General features: G+C 51.3%; 2 long non-coding RNA genes across 3 annotated transcripts in view; both read left to right on the top strand.

Annotated features, from left to right (window-relative positions):
* The window catches only part of LOC144337264 (uncharacterized), a 35157-nt gene that overhangs the window by 17446 nt on the left and 6351 nt on the right, over positions 1 to 11360 (top strand). Inside the window, exon 2 of the long non-coding RNA XR_013410118.1 lies at positions 9192 to 9337. This is a non-coding gene — a long non-coding RNA (uncharacterized LOC144337264). The remainder of the gene's footprint in view (positions 1 to 9191; positions 9338 to 11360) is intronic.
* On the top strand, positions 28 to 6551 carry LOC144337250 (uncharacterized). 2 transcript variants are annotated; one of them, XR_013410104.1, is made up of 3 exons: positions 28 to 835; positions 2629 to 3649; positions 6141 to 6546. It is a non-coding gene; the product is annotated as an uncharacterized LOC144337250 (long non-coding RNA). The 2 variants fall into 2 exon arrangements; XR_013410103.1 differs by having other exon boundaries at positions 29 to 835; positions 2629 to 3642; positions 6141 to 6551.

The following is an 11360-nucleotide window of genomic DNA, read 5'->3' as shown; positions in this document are numbered from 1 at the left end:
GCAGTGAGCTGAGATCCGGCCACTGCACTCCAGCCCGGGCTACAGAGTGAGACTCTGTCTCAAAAAAAAAAAAAAAAAAAATTTAGCCAGGCGTGGTGGTGCGCACCTGTAATCCCAGCTACTGGAGAGGCTGAGGCAGGAGAATCGCTTGAACCCAGGAGGCGGAGGTTGCAGTGAGCCAAGATCGCACCATTGCACTTCAGCCTGGGCAACAGAGCGAGACTCCATCTCAAAAGAAGAAAAAAAAGAAAAAGTAAAAAACCTGAATAGAAAGCAAATGCACAACATTAAAATTGGTTGAGTGGCCGGAAGTCCAAGTCTAAGCCAAGACCCTGTGAGTGCGCCACTTTAATGAGCTACATAGAAATTCCTCGAGTTCTTTGTTAGGGTTCCCGGAGTTTTGGCAGGTTTGAAGAACAGGAAATGCCCAGGAGCGTGTCTTCCGGGCTGCAGTGTGATTAGACCCACAAAGGAAGTGCAGTTCTGTGAGAAAGTGCTGCGCAGCACCCGGACTAGGAAAGGCGGTCAGGAGCACCACGCCCCCACCTGTGGCTGCCTGAGGGGGAAAGGAAGAGGAAACCGTGAGTGCGAAGGCCCAGGAGCAGCAATGCACTCTGCAGATTTAAGGAGCAGAGGGCGTGCAGGGGAAAGTGAGGGAGCCAGGGCAGAGCGGGGACCAGGAAGCAGCCCGGTGACGTCAGACTTGACTGGGAATGTAGGGGTTGCCCTTAAGGCCTTGTGTTTAATAACCATCGAGTCACAAAAGCAGCTGCGGGGCAGTGTGAAAAACAGCATGGAGACAAGCAAAGATTAAAATAATAAAGACAGGCCAGTTGTAGTGACTCAGGCCTGTAGTCTCAGCACTTTTTGGGAGGCTGAGGCGGGTGGATCACGAGGTCAGGAGTTTTGAGACCAGCCTGGCCAACATGGTGAAACCCCGGTCTCCACTAAAAATACAAAAATTAGCTGGGCGTTGGCCGGGCGCGGTGGCTCAAGCTTGTAATCCCAGCACTTTGAGAGGCCGAGACGGGCGGATCACGAGGTCAGGAGATCGAGACCATCCTGGCTGACACAGTGAAACCCCGTCTCTACTAAAAAATACAAAAAAACTAGCCGGGCGAGGTGGCGGGCGCCTGTAGTCCCAGCTACTCGGGAGGCTGAGGCAGGAGAATGGCGTGAACCCGGGAAGCGGAGCTTGCAGTGAGCCAAGATCACGCCACTGCACTCCAGCCTGGGCGGCAGAGCGAGACTCTGTCTCAAAAAAAAAAAAAAAAAAAAAAAAAGCACAACTTGAGCAAAGTCACACATGCTTGAGGGAGTGACAGAAACCAGGTTCCCCCAGGAGCCAGTTGCCTCTGAGATCCCCAGACTTTGTCCTGGCCTTCCCCCATCCTTCATGCCCTCTCTCCCCTAGAGACCACTGGCCTCTCCACCTCCACAAGCTCCCACCGCATGCCCCCATACCCAGAGTTCCATGTCATGCCCTTTCCTTTAACATCCTTAATCTAATCCTTGTCCTCTTTCCCAAGACCTCTCAACCAACCGAGTCCTTCCAGCTTTCGCAGCCCTCTAAGACCCCCCATCTTGTTCACATGTTGAACAGATCACCCTCGCCCCCAATAATAATCTGAAGGGGGCCGGGCGCGGTGGCTCAAGCCTGTAATCCCAGCACTCTGGGAGGCCGAGGCGGGCGGATCACGAGGTCAGGAGATCGAGACCATCCTGGCTAACACGGTGAAACCCCGTCTCTACTAAAAAAAATACAAAAAACTAGCCGGGCCAGGTGGCGGGCGCCTGTAGTCCCAGCTATTCGGGAGGCTGAGGCAGGAGAATGGCGTAAACCCGGGAGGCGGAGCTTGCAGTGAGCTGAGATCCGGCCACTGCACTCCAGCCCGGGCGACAGAGCGAGACTCCGTCTCAAAAAAATAAAATAAAATAAATAAATAAAAATAAATAAAAATAAAAATAATAATAATCTGAAGGGTTCTAATCTTGCACCAGTGTTTTCCCAAAGGAACCTAAACAGCACTGTGTTCACAGACACTTTGCGCAGTGCAGGGTGGGGAGGTCAAAGTCCTGGCTCCAATCTGTTCTTTTTTTTTTTTTTTTTTTTTTTTAAGATGGAGCCTTGCTCTGTTGCCCAGGCTGGAGTGCACTGGCATGATCTCGGCTCCTGCCGCAGCTTCCTGAGTAGCTGGGGCTACAGGTGCTGCCAGCACACCCAGCTTGTTTGTTTTGTATTTTTAGTAGAGATGGAGTTTCGCCACGTTGGCCAGGCAGGTCTTGAACTCCTGACCTCAAGTGATCCACCCACCTCAGACTCCCAAAGTGCTGGGATTACAGGCTTGAGTCACCTCGCCCTGTTCTGTCATTTAAGGTTCTGAACTACTTGGAGAGGAAGCAAGAGCAGAACCACAGCTTCAGCTGTAGCAGAAGAGACGGGAAGTGAGACAAATCTTGTCTTTTTTGAGCAGAGTTTCCTTAGACAGTGGTCTAAAGTTTAGAGCAAGACCTGGGTTTCGTGGCACTGATGGCAGGCGTGCCTGCCGAGGGCTCCAGCTTCAAGAAGCTCACAGACAGCTCTTCCAGAAAATTGTAGTTACTTGTAAAGATTTAAAAATGAACCAGGCGCAGTGGCTCACACCTGTAATCTCAACACTTTGGGAGGCTGAGGTGGGCGGATCACGAGATCAGGAGATTGAGACCATCCTGGCTAACAGGGTGAAACCCCATCTCTATTGAAAATATAAAAAGTTAGCCGGGCGTCGTGGCATATGCCTGTAGTTCCAGCTACTCAGGAGGCTGAGGCAGGAGAATTGCTTGAACCTGGAGGTGGATGCTGCAGTGAGCTGAGATCACGCCACTGCACTCCAGCCTGGGCGACAGAGCAAGACTCTGTTCCAAAATAAAAATTAAAATAATAAATAAAAATAGGCTGGGCACAGTGGTGCACATCTGTAATCCCAGCATTTTGGGAGGCCAAGGTGGGTGGATCACTTCAGGTCAGGTATTTGAGACCAGCCCGGCCAACATGGTGGAACCTTGTCTCTACTAAAAAAATACAAACTTAACTGGGTGTGGTGGCACAGGCCTGTTATCCCAGCTACTCGGGAGGCTGAGGCAGGAGAATTGCTTGAACCTGGAGGCGGAGGTTGCAGTGAGCTGAGATCGCACCACTGCACTCCAGCCTGGGCAACGAGCGAAACTCCATCTCAAAAAAAGAAAAAATAATTTAAAACAGGAAGATGGCTGGGCATGGTGGTTCATGCCTGTAATCCCAGCACTTTGGGAGGCCAAAGCGGGTGGATCACCCCAGGTCAGGAGTTCAAGACCAGCCTGGCCAACATGGTGAATCCCCGTCTCCACTGAAAATACAAAAATTAGCTGGGTGTGGTGGAGCACCCCTGTAATCCCAGCTACTTGGGAGGCTGAGGTGGGAGAATTGCTTGAACCCAGGAGGCAGAGGCTGCAGTGAGCTGAGATGGCACCACTGCATTCCAGCCTGGGCTACAGAGCAAGACCCTATCTCAAAACAATTAAAAATAAAAACAGGAAGATTTATTCTGACACTGCAAAGGCGAAACTATATGAACCAGGAACAAAGCTTTGGTTGCCAGGGTAGGAAAAGGAATTGACTCCAAAGTGGGGAGTAGTAAGAGATTCTAGGTGGGGTGCGAAGGAACAGTTCCGGATTTTGATTGTGGTGGTTACATGACTCCGGTTTATGAGAATTCAGAACTGTTCACCAAAAGGAGTGGATTTTACTGTATGAAGTTTTCTTTTTTTTTTTTTTTTTTTTTTTTTTTTTTGAGACGGAGTCTCGCTGTGTCGCCCAGGCTGGAGTGCAGTGGCCAGATCTCAGCTCACTGCAAGCTCCGCCTCCCGGGTTCCCGCCATTCTCCTGCCTCAGCCTCCCGAGTAGCTGGGACCACAGGCGCCGCCACCTCGCCCGGCTAATTTTTTGTGTTTTTAGTAGAGACGGGGTTTCGCCGTGTTAGCCAGGATGGTCTCGATCTCCTGACCTTGTGATCCGCCCGTCTCGGCCTCCCAAAGTGCTGGGATTACAGGCTTGAGCCACCGCGCCCGGCCTTACTGTATGAAGTTTTCAAATGCAAAAAAGGAGCTGGGAGATTTCATGTGAAAAACTACATTTCCATTTCTGTTTTTTTGTTTTTGAGACGGAGTCTTGCCCTGTCGCCCAGGCTGGAGTGCAGTGGCGAGATCTTGGCTCACTGCAACCTCCGCCTCCTGGGTTCAAGCCATTCTCCTGCCTCAGCCTCTTGCCAAGTAGCTGGGATTACAGGTATGTGCCACCACGCCCGGCTAATTTTTATATTTTTCATAGAGATGGGGTTTTGCCACATTGGTCATGCTGGTCTCAAACTCCTGACCTCAGGTGATCTGTCCACCTTGGCCTCCCAAAGTGCTGGCATAACAGGCATGAGCCACCATACCTAACCCTTCCATTTCTTTTCTTTTGAGATGGAATCTCACTCTGTCACCCAGGCTGGAGTGCAGTGGCGCGATCTCGGCTCACTGCAAGCTCCGCCTCCTGGGTTCACGCCATTCTCCTGCCTCAGCCTCCCGAGTAGCTGGGACTACAGGCGCCCGCCACCATGCCCGGCTAGTTTTTTTTTTTTTTTTTTTTTTGTATTTTTTTGTATTTTTTTAGTAGAGACGGGGTTTCACTATGTTAGCCAGGATGATCTCCATCTTCTAACCTCATGATACACCCGCCTCGGCCTACCAAAGTGCTGGAGTTACAGGCGTGAGCCACCGCGCCTGGCCAATTTTTGTATTTTTTAAGTAGAAAAGGGGTTTCACCACATTGGCCAGGCTGGTCTCAAACTCCTGACCTCAAGTGATCCACTTGCCTCAGCCTCCCAAAGTGCAGGGATTACAGGCTCCACTTCTCTTTTTAAAAATCAGCGCATGGGCTGGGCGCGGTGGCTCAAGCCTGTAATCCCAGCACTTTGGGAGGCCGAGACGGGCGGATCACGAGGTCAGGAGATCGAGACCATCCTGGCTAACACGGTGAAACCCCGTCTCTACTAAAAAATACAAAAAACTAGCCGGGCGAGGTGGCGAGCGCCTGTAGTCCCAGCTACTCGGGAGGCTGAGGCAGGAGAATGGCGTGAACCCGGGAGGCGGAGCTTGCAGTGAGCTGAGGCAGGAGAATGGCGTAAACCTGGGAGGCGGAGCTTGCAGTGAGCTGAGATCCGGCCACTGCACTCCAGCCCGGGCGACAAAGCGAGACTCCGTCTCAAAAAAAAAAAAAAAAAAAAAAAAATCAGCGCATGGCCAGGGGCGGTGGCTCACGCCTGTAATTCTAGCACTTTGGAGGGCTGAGGCGGGGGCAGATCACGAGGTCAAGAGATGGAGACCATCCTGGCCAACGTGGTGAAACCCCGTATCTACTAAAATTACAAAAATTAACTGGGCGTGGTATCGCCTCCTGTAGTCCCAGCTACTCGGGAGGCTGAGGCAGAAGAATTGCTTGAACCTGGGAGGTGGAAGTTGCAGTGAGCCAAGATCACACCACTGCACTCCAGCCTGGCGACAGAGCAAGACTCTGTCTAAAAAATAAAATCAACCCAAACAAGGTGGTTCACGCCTGTAATCCCAATACTTTGGGAGGCCGAGTCAGGAGGATTGCTTGAACCCAGGAGTTGGCGACCAGCCTGGCCACTGTAGCAAGACCCCATCTCTACAAAAAAGAATAAATTAGCTGGGCATGGTGGTGCCCACCTGTAGTCCCAGCTGCATGGGAGTCTGAAGCCAGAAGATGCTGTGAGCCCAGGAGGTCCAGCTATGATCCCACCTCTTTATTCCAGCCTGGGTGACAAAGTCAGACATGTATAAAAGAAAAATTCGGCCGGGCGCGGTGGCTCAAGCCTGTAATCCCAGCACTTTGGGAGGCCGAGACGGGCGGATCACGAGGTCAGGAGATCGAGACCATCCTGGCTAACACGGTGAAACCCCGTCTCTACTAAAAAATACAAAAAACTAGCCGGGCGAGGTGGCGGGCGCCTGTAGTCCCAGCTACTCGGGAGGCTGAGGCAGGAGAACGGGCGTGAACCCGGGAGGCGGAGCTTGCAGTGAGCTGAGATCTGGCCACTGCACTCCAGCCTGGGCGACAGAGCGGGACTCCGTCTCAAAAAAAAAAAAAAAAAGAAAAGAAAAATTCAGCTCCACAATTCCCCTCCTAGTTATCTACTCAAGAAAACTGAAAACAGGCCGGGCACGGTGGCTCAAGCCTGTAATCCCAGCACTTTGGGAGGCCGAGATGCGCGGATCACGAGGTCAGGAGATCGAGACCATCCTGGCTAACACAGTGAAACCCCGTCTCTACTAAAAATACAAAAAAACTAGCAGGGCGAGGTGGCGGGCGCCTGTAGTCCCAGCTACTCGGGAGGCTGAGGCAGGAGAATGGCGTAAACCCGGGAGGTGGAGCCTGCAGTGAGCCGAGATCCGGCCACTGCACTCCAGCCTGGGCAACAGAGCGAGACTCCGTCTCAAAAAAAAAAAAAAAAAAAAAAAGAATACTGAAAATGGGTCCACATAAAAATATGTACCTGATTTGCAAGGCCGAGGTGGGCCGATCACGAGGTCATGAATTGGAGACCAGCCTGGCCAGCATGGTGAAACCCCCATCTCTATCAAAAATACAAAAATTAGCCAGGTGTGGTGGTGGATGCCTGTAATCCCAGCTACTCGGGAGGTTGAGGCAAAACAAATGTACATGAGTGACCCTAACAGCACGATTCACCATAGCCCAGAAACAACCCAGAAGCCCATCAGCTGATGAGTGGAGACAAAATGTGGTCTAGCCCGTGCCATGGAATGTTACTCAGTCCTAAAAAGGAATGACGTCCCGACACGGGCTACAGTGTGAATGGATCTGGAAAACACGCTTAAAGAAAGCCAGCACAAAAGGTCACATGTACAACTGCATTTATAATGAGATGCCCAGAATAGGCAAATCCATAGCAACAGAAAGTAGTTAGTGGCTGTCCGGGGCTGGGAGTACAGAGAGTGAGGGGACAGTGACTGTTGATGGGGTGTGGGTTTCGTTTTTTTTTTTTTTTTTGAGACGGAGTCTTGCTCTGTTGCCCAGGCTGGAGTGCAGTGGCCGGATCTCAGCTCACTGCAAGCTCCGCCTCCCGGGTTCACGCCATTCTCCGGCCTCAGCCTCCCGAGTAGCTGGGACTACAGGCGCTGCCACCTCACCCGGCTATTTTTTGTATTTCTTTTTTTTTTTTTTTTTTTTTTTGAGACGGAGTCTCGCTCTGTCGCCCAGCCCAGGCTGGAGTGCAGTGGCGCGATCTCGGCTCACTGCAAGCTCCGCCTCCCGGGTTCACGCCATTCTCCTGCCTCAGCCTCCCGAGTAGCTGGGACTACAGGCGCCCACAACCGCGCCCGGCTAATTTTTTGTATTTTTAGTAGAGACGGGGTTTCACCGTGGTCTCGATCTCCTGACCTTGTGATCCGCCCGCCTCGGCCTCCCAAAGTGCTGGGATTACAGGCGTGAGCCACCGCGCCCGGCCTATTTTTTGTATTTCTTAGTAGAGACGGGGTTTCACCGTGTTAGCCAGGATGGTCTCGATCTCCTGACCTCGTGATCCGCCCATCTCGGCCTCCCAAAGTGCTGGGATTACAGGCTTGAGCCACCGCGCCCGGCCTCGTTTTTTTTTTGTTTGTTTGTTTGTTTGTTTGTTTTTTTGAGACAAAGTCTGGTTCTGTCGTCCAGGCTGGAGTGCAGTGGCATGATCTTGGCTCACTGCAACCTCTGCCTCCCGGGTTCAAGTGATTCTCCTGCCCCAGCCTCCTGAGTAGCTGGGATTACAGGTATGTGCCACCCCCAGCTCATTTTTGTGTTTTTAGTAGAGACAGGGTTTAGTCATGTTGGCCAGGCCGGTCTTGAACTCCTGGCCTCAAGCAATCTGCCCGCCTTAGCATCCTAAAGTGCTAGGATTACAGGTGTGAACCACCATGCCCAACCAAGGGTTAATTTTATGGCCTGTGAATTGTATCTTAGCTTTTAAAATATCAGAAGATCTGACTTCCTTAGAAGCTCCACCTGGCTCTTTGCTCCCAGCGTGTTGTCAACAGCATGGGGATTTGATCTGCTGATGTGAAAGTGGGGAGGTCACCAACGGAAGAACTAAAAGCAAAAACAGTTCAAAAGTTTCTTCTAATAACCGTTGGCCAGGATGTGGAGAAACTGGAACTTGTCTACCACGCTGGTGGGCACATGAACTGGGGAAATGAATTGGTAATATCGATTAACGCTAAAAATGTGCCTAGCTGGTACTCCAGTACCTCACTCCTGTGTACGTACCCCAAAGACATGCAAAGACGCTCAGCAAAACACGAGCTAGAGTGGCTGGGCGCAGTGGCTCCTACCCATCATTTCAGCACTTCGTGGGGCTGAGGTAGGAAGATTGCTTGAGCTTAGGAGTTTGAGACCAGCCTGGACAACATGGTGAAACCCCATCTCTATTAAAAATACAAAAATTGGGCTGGGCGCGGTGGCTCACGCCTGTAATCCCAGCACTTTGGGAGGCCGAGGCGGGTGGATCATGAGGTCAGGAGATCGAGACCATCCTAACACAGTGAAACTCTGTCTTTATTAAAAATACAAAAAATTGGCCGGGCGCGGTGGCTCAAGCCTGTAATCCCAGCACTTTGGGAGGCCGAGTCGGGCAGATCACGAGGTCAGGAGATCGAGACCATCCTGGCTAACACGGTGAAACCCCGTCTCTACTAAAAAAATACAAAAAACTAGCCGGGCGAGGTGGCGGGCGCCTGTAGTCCCAGCTACTGTGGAGGCTGAGGCAGGAGAATGGCGTAAACCCGGGAGGCGGAGCTTGCAGTGAGCCGAGATCCGGCCACTGCACTCCAGCCTGGGCGACAGAGCGAAACTCCGTCTCAAACAAACAAACAAAAAAAACAAAAATACAAAAAATTAGCCGGGCGTGGTGGCGGGTGCCTGTGGTCCCAGCTACTCGGGAGGCTGAAGCAGGAGAATGGCGTGAACCCAAGAGGCAGAGCTTGCAGTGAGCCGAGATTGCGCCACTGCAGTCCAGCCTGGGCGACAGAGCAAGACTCTGTCTCAAAAGGAAAAAAAAAAAAAATTAGCTGGGCGTGGTGTCGCATGCCTGTAATCCCAGCTACTAGGGAGGCTGAAGCACAAGAATCACTTGCAGCTAGCTGAGATCAGTGGAGTGCAATGGCACAATGTTGGCTCTCTGCAACCGGAGTGCCACAGTACTCTGGCCTGGGTGGTAGAGCAAGACTGTGTCTTTAAAAACATGGGCTGGGGCCAGGCGCAGTGGCTCAGGCTTATAATCCCAGCACTTAGGGAGGCCGAGGCAGGTGGATCACCTGAGGTCAGGAGTTTGAGACCAGCCTGGCCAACATGGCAAAACCCCGTCTCTACTAAAAATGCAAAAAGTAGCCAAGCACGGTGACTGGCACCAGTAATCTCAACTACTAGGGAGGCTGAGGCAGGAGAATCACTTGAACCCAGGAGGCGGAAGTTGCAGTGAGCCCAGATTGCACCACTGTACTCCAGCCTGGGCGACAGAGCAAGACTCCATCTCAAAACAAAACAAAACAAAACAAAAAAATGCAGGCCAGGCGGGGTGGCTCACACCTGTAGTCCCAGCACTTTGGGGGGCTGAGCAGGGCAGATCTCCAGGTCAGGAGTTCGAGACCAGACTGACCAACAAGGTGAAACGCCGTCTCTGCTAAAAACACAAAAATTAGCCAGGCATAGTGGTTCACGCCTGTAATCCTAGCACTTTGGGAGGCCAAGGCAGGCGGATCACCTGAGATCAGGAGTTTGAGACCAGCCTGGCCAACATGGCAAAACTCCGTCTCCATTAATAATACAAAATATTAGCTGCACGTGGTGGCGGGCGCCTGTAATCCCAGCTACTTGGGAGGCTGAGGCAGGAGAATCGCTTGAACCCGGGAGGTGGAGGTTGCAGTGAGACAAGATTGCACCACTGCATTCCAGCCTGGGAGATAGACGGAGACTCAGAGACTCGTCTAAAAAAAAACAAACAAAAAAAACCCAAAAAAACTATTTGTACTTATTTGCCTAAATATGTGTAGATTCTCCTTGGAAGGAAACACTGGCTGTCTGTGAAGAGTTGAACTTAGTGGAAGGTGGTGTTTTTAGCTTGTAGCATCCTGTATATTTAGGGTTTTGTATCCTGTGAGAGTATGGCCATTATTTTAAAATAAAATATGCAAGAGTATTTTAAAACCAAAAAAATTCTGGAGAGAAGCACTAAGTGTGACAAGATGCTGGGCAGTTTTTCACCATAAACTGTTCTTTGCAAGTAATTTGTTGCTATGTGTGGGTATTGTTTTAGATACACAATGTTTCCAAACATGCGGCCCTCAGAGATTTACCAATACGCCCTTCCTCCCACATAAACCAGTTCTCCACGTCCAGCCACTAGAGGGCAGTATGTAATCATACTAAAATGCTTGGAGTCAGACGCGCTTGGATTGAAATTCCAGCCCTCCCACACAGATAACAGTTACAAACTCTGGAAAAAACATAGGAAACAATTACCCAAAGGCAAGGCACTGGACGGTAAACAAAAGCAGATAGAGCAACTGGAGGGGACTTGACACTCAGAAAAAACAAAGAAACTGGGCAAGTTTCTTATTTGTACAACTTTTACTTGGGGGTGAGTTCTAGCCCATACCATGACTGGCGGCTAAAACACCAGGAGAGATCCAGTCTTCCTAGCTTGAAGAACTACAGCAAAAGGAAGGTGAGGAGATAAATCTTGGAGAGAGAAGCTGGAGAGAGGGTACCCGGAATGATTTCTTTTTTTTTTTTTTTTTTTTGAGACGGAGTCTCGCTCTGTTGCCCAGGCTGGAGTGCAGTGGCGCGATCTCGGCTTACTGCAAGCTCCGCCTCCTGGGTTCACGCCATTCTCCTGCCTCAGCCTCCTGAGTAGCTAGGACTACAGGCGCCCGCCACCGCGCCCGGCTAATTTTTTGTAGTTTTAGTAGAGACGGGGTTTCACTGTGGTCTCGATCTCCTGACCTTGTGATCCGCCCGCCTCGGCCTCCCAAAGTGCTGGGATTACAGGCTTGAGCCACTGCGCCCGGCCTTTTTTTTTTTTTTTTTTTTTTTTTTGAGACGGAGTCTTGCTCCGTCGCCCAGGCTGGAGTGCAGTGGCCGGATCTCAGCTCACTGCAAGCTCCGCCTCCCGGGTTCACGCCATTCTCCTGCCTCAGCCTCCCAAGTAGCTGGGACTACAGGCGCCCGCCACCTCGCCCGGCTAGTGTTTTGTATTTTTTTAGTAGAGACGGGGTTTCACCGTGTTAGC

Source organism: Macaca mulatta, chromosome 19 (genome assembly GCF_049350105.2).
Source record: "Macaca mulatta isolate MMU2019108-1 chromosome 19, T2T-MMU8v2.0, whole genome shotgun sequence".
NCBI classification, from domain to species: Eukaryota; Metazoa; Chordata; class Mammalia; order Primates; family Cercopithecidae; genus Macaca; species Macaca mulatta.
This window is presented reverse-complemented; position numbering and strand designations above follow the sequence as displayed.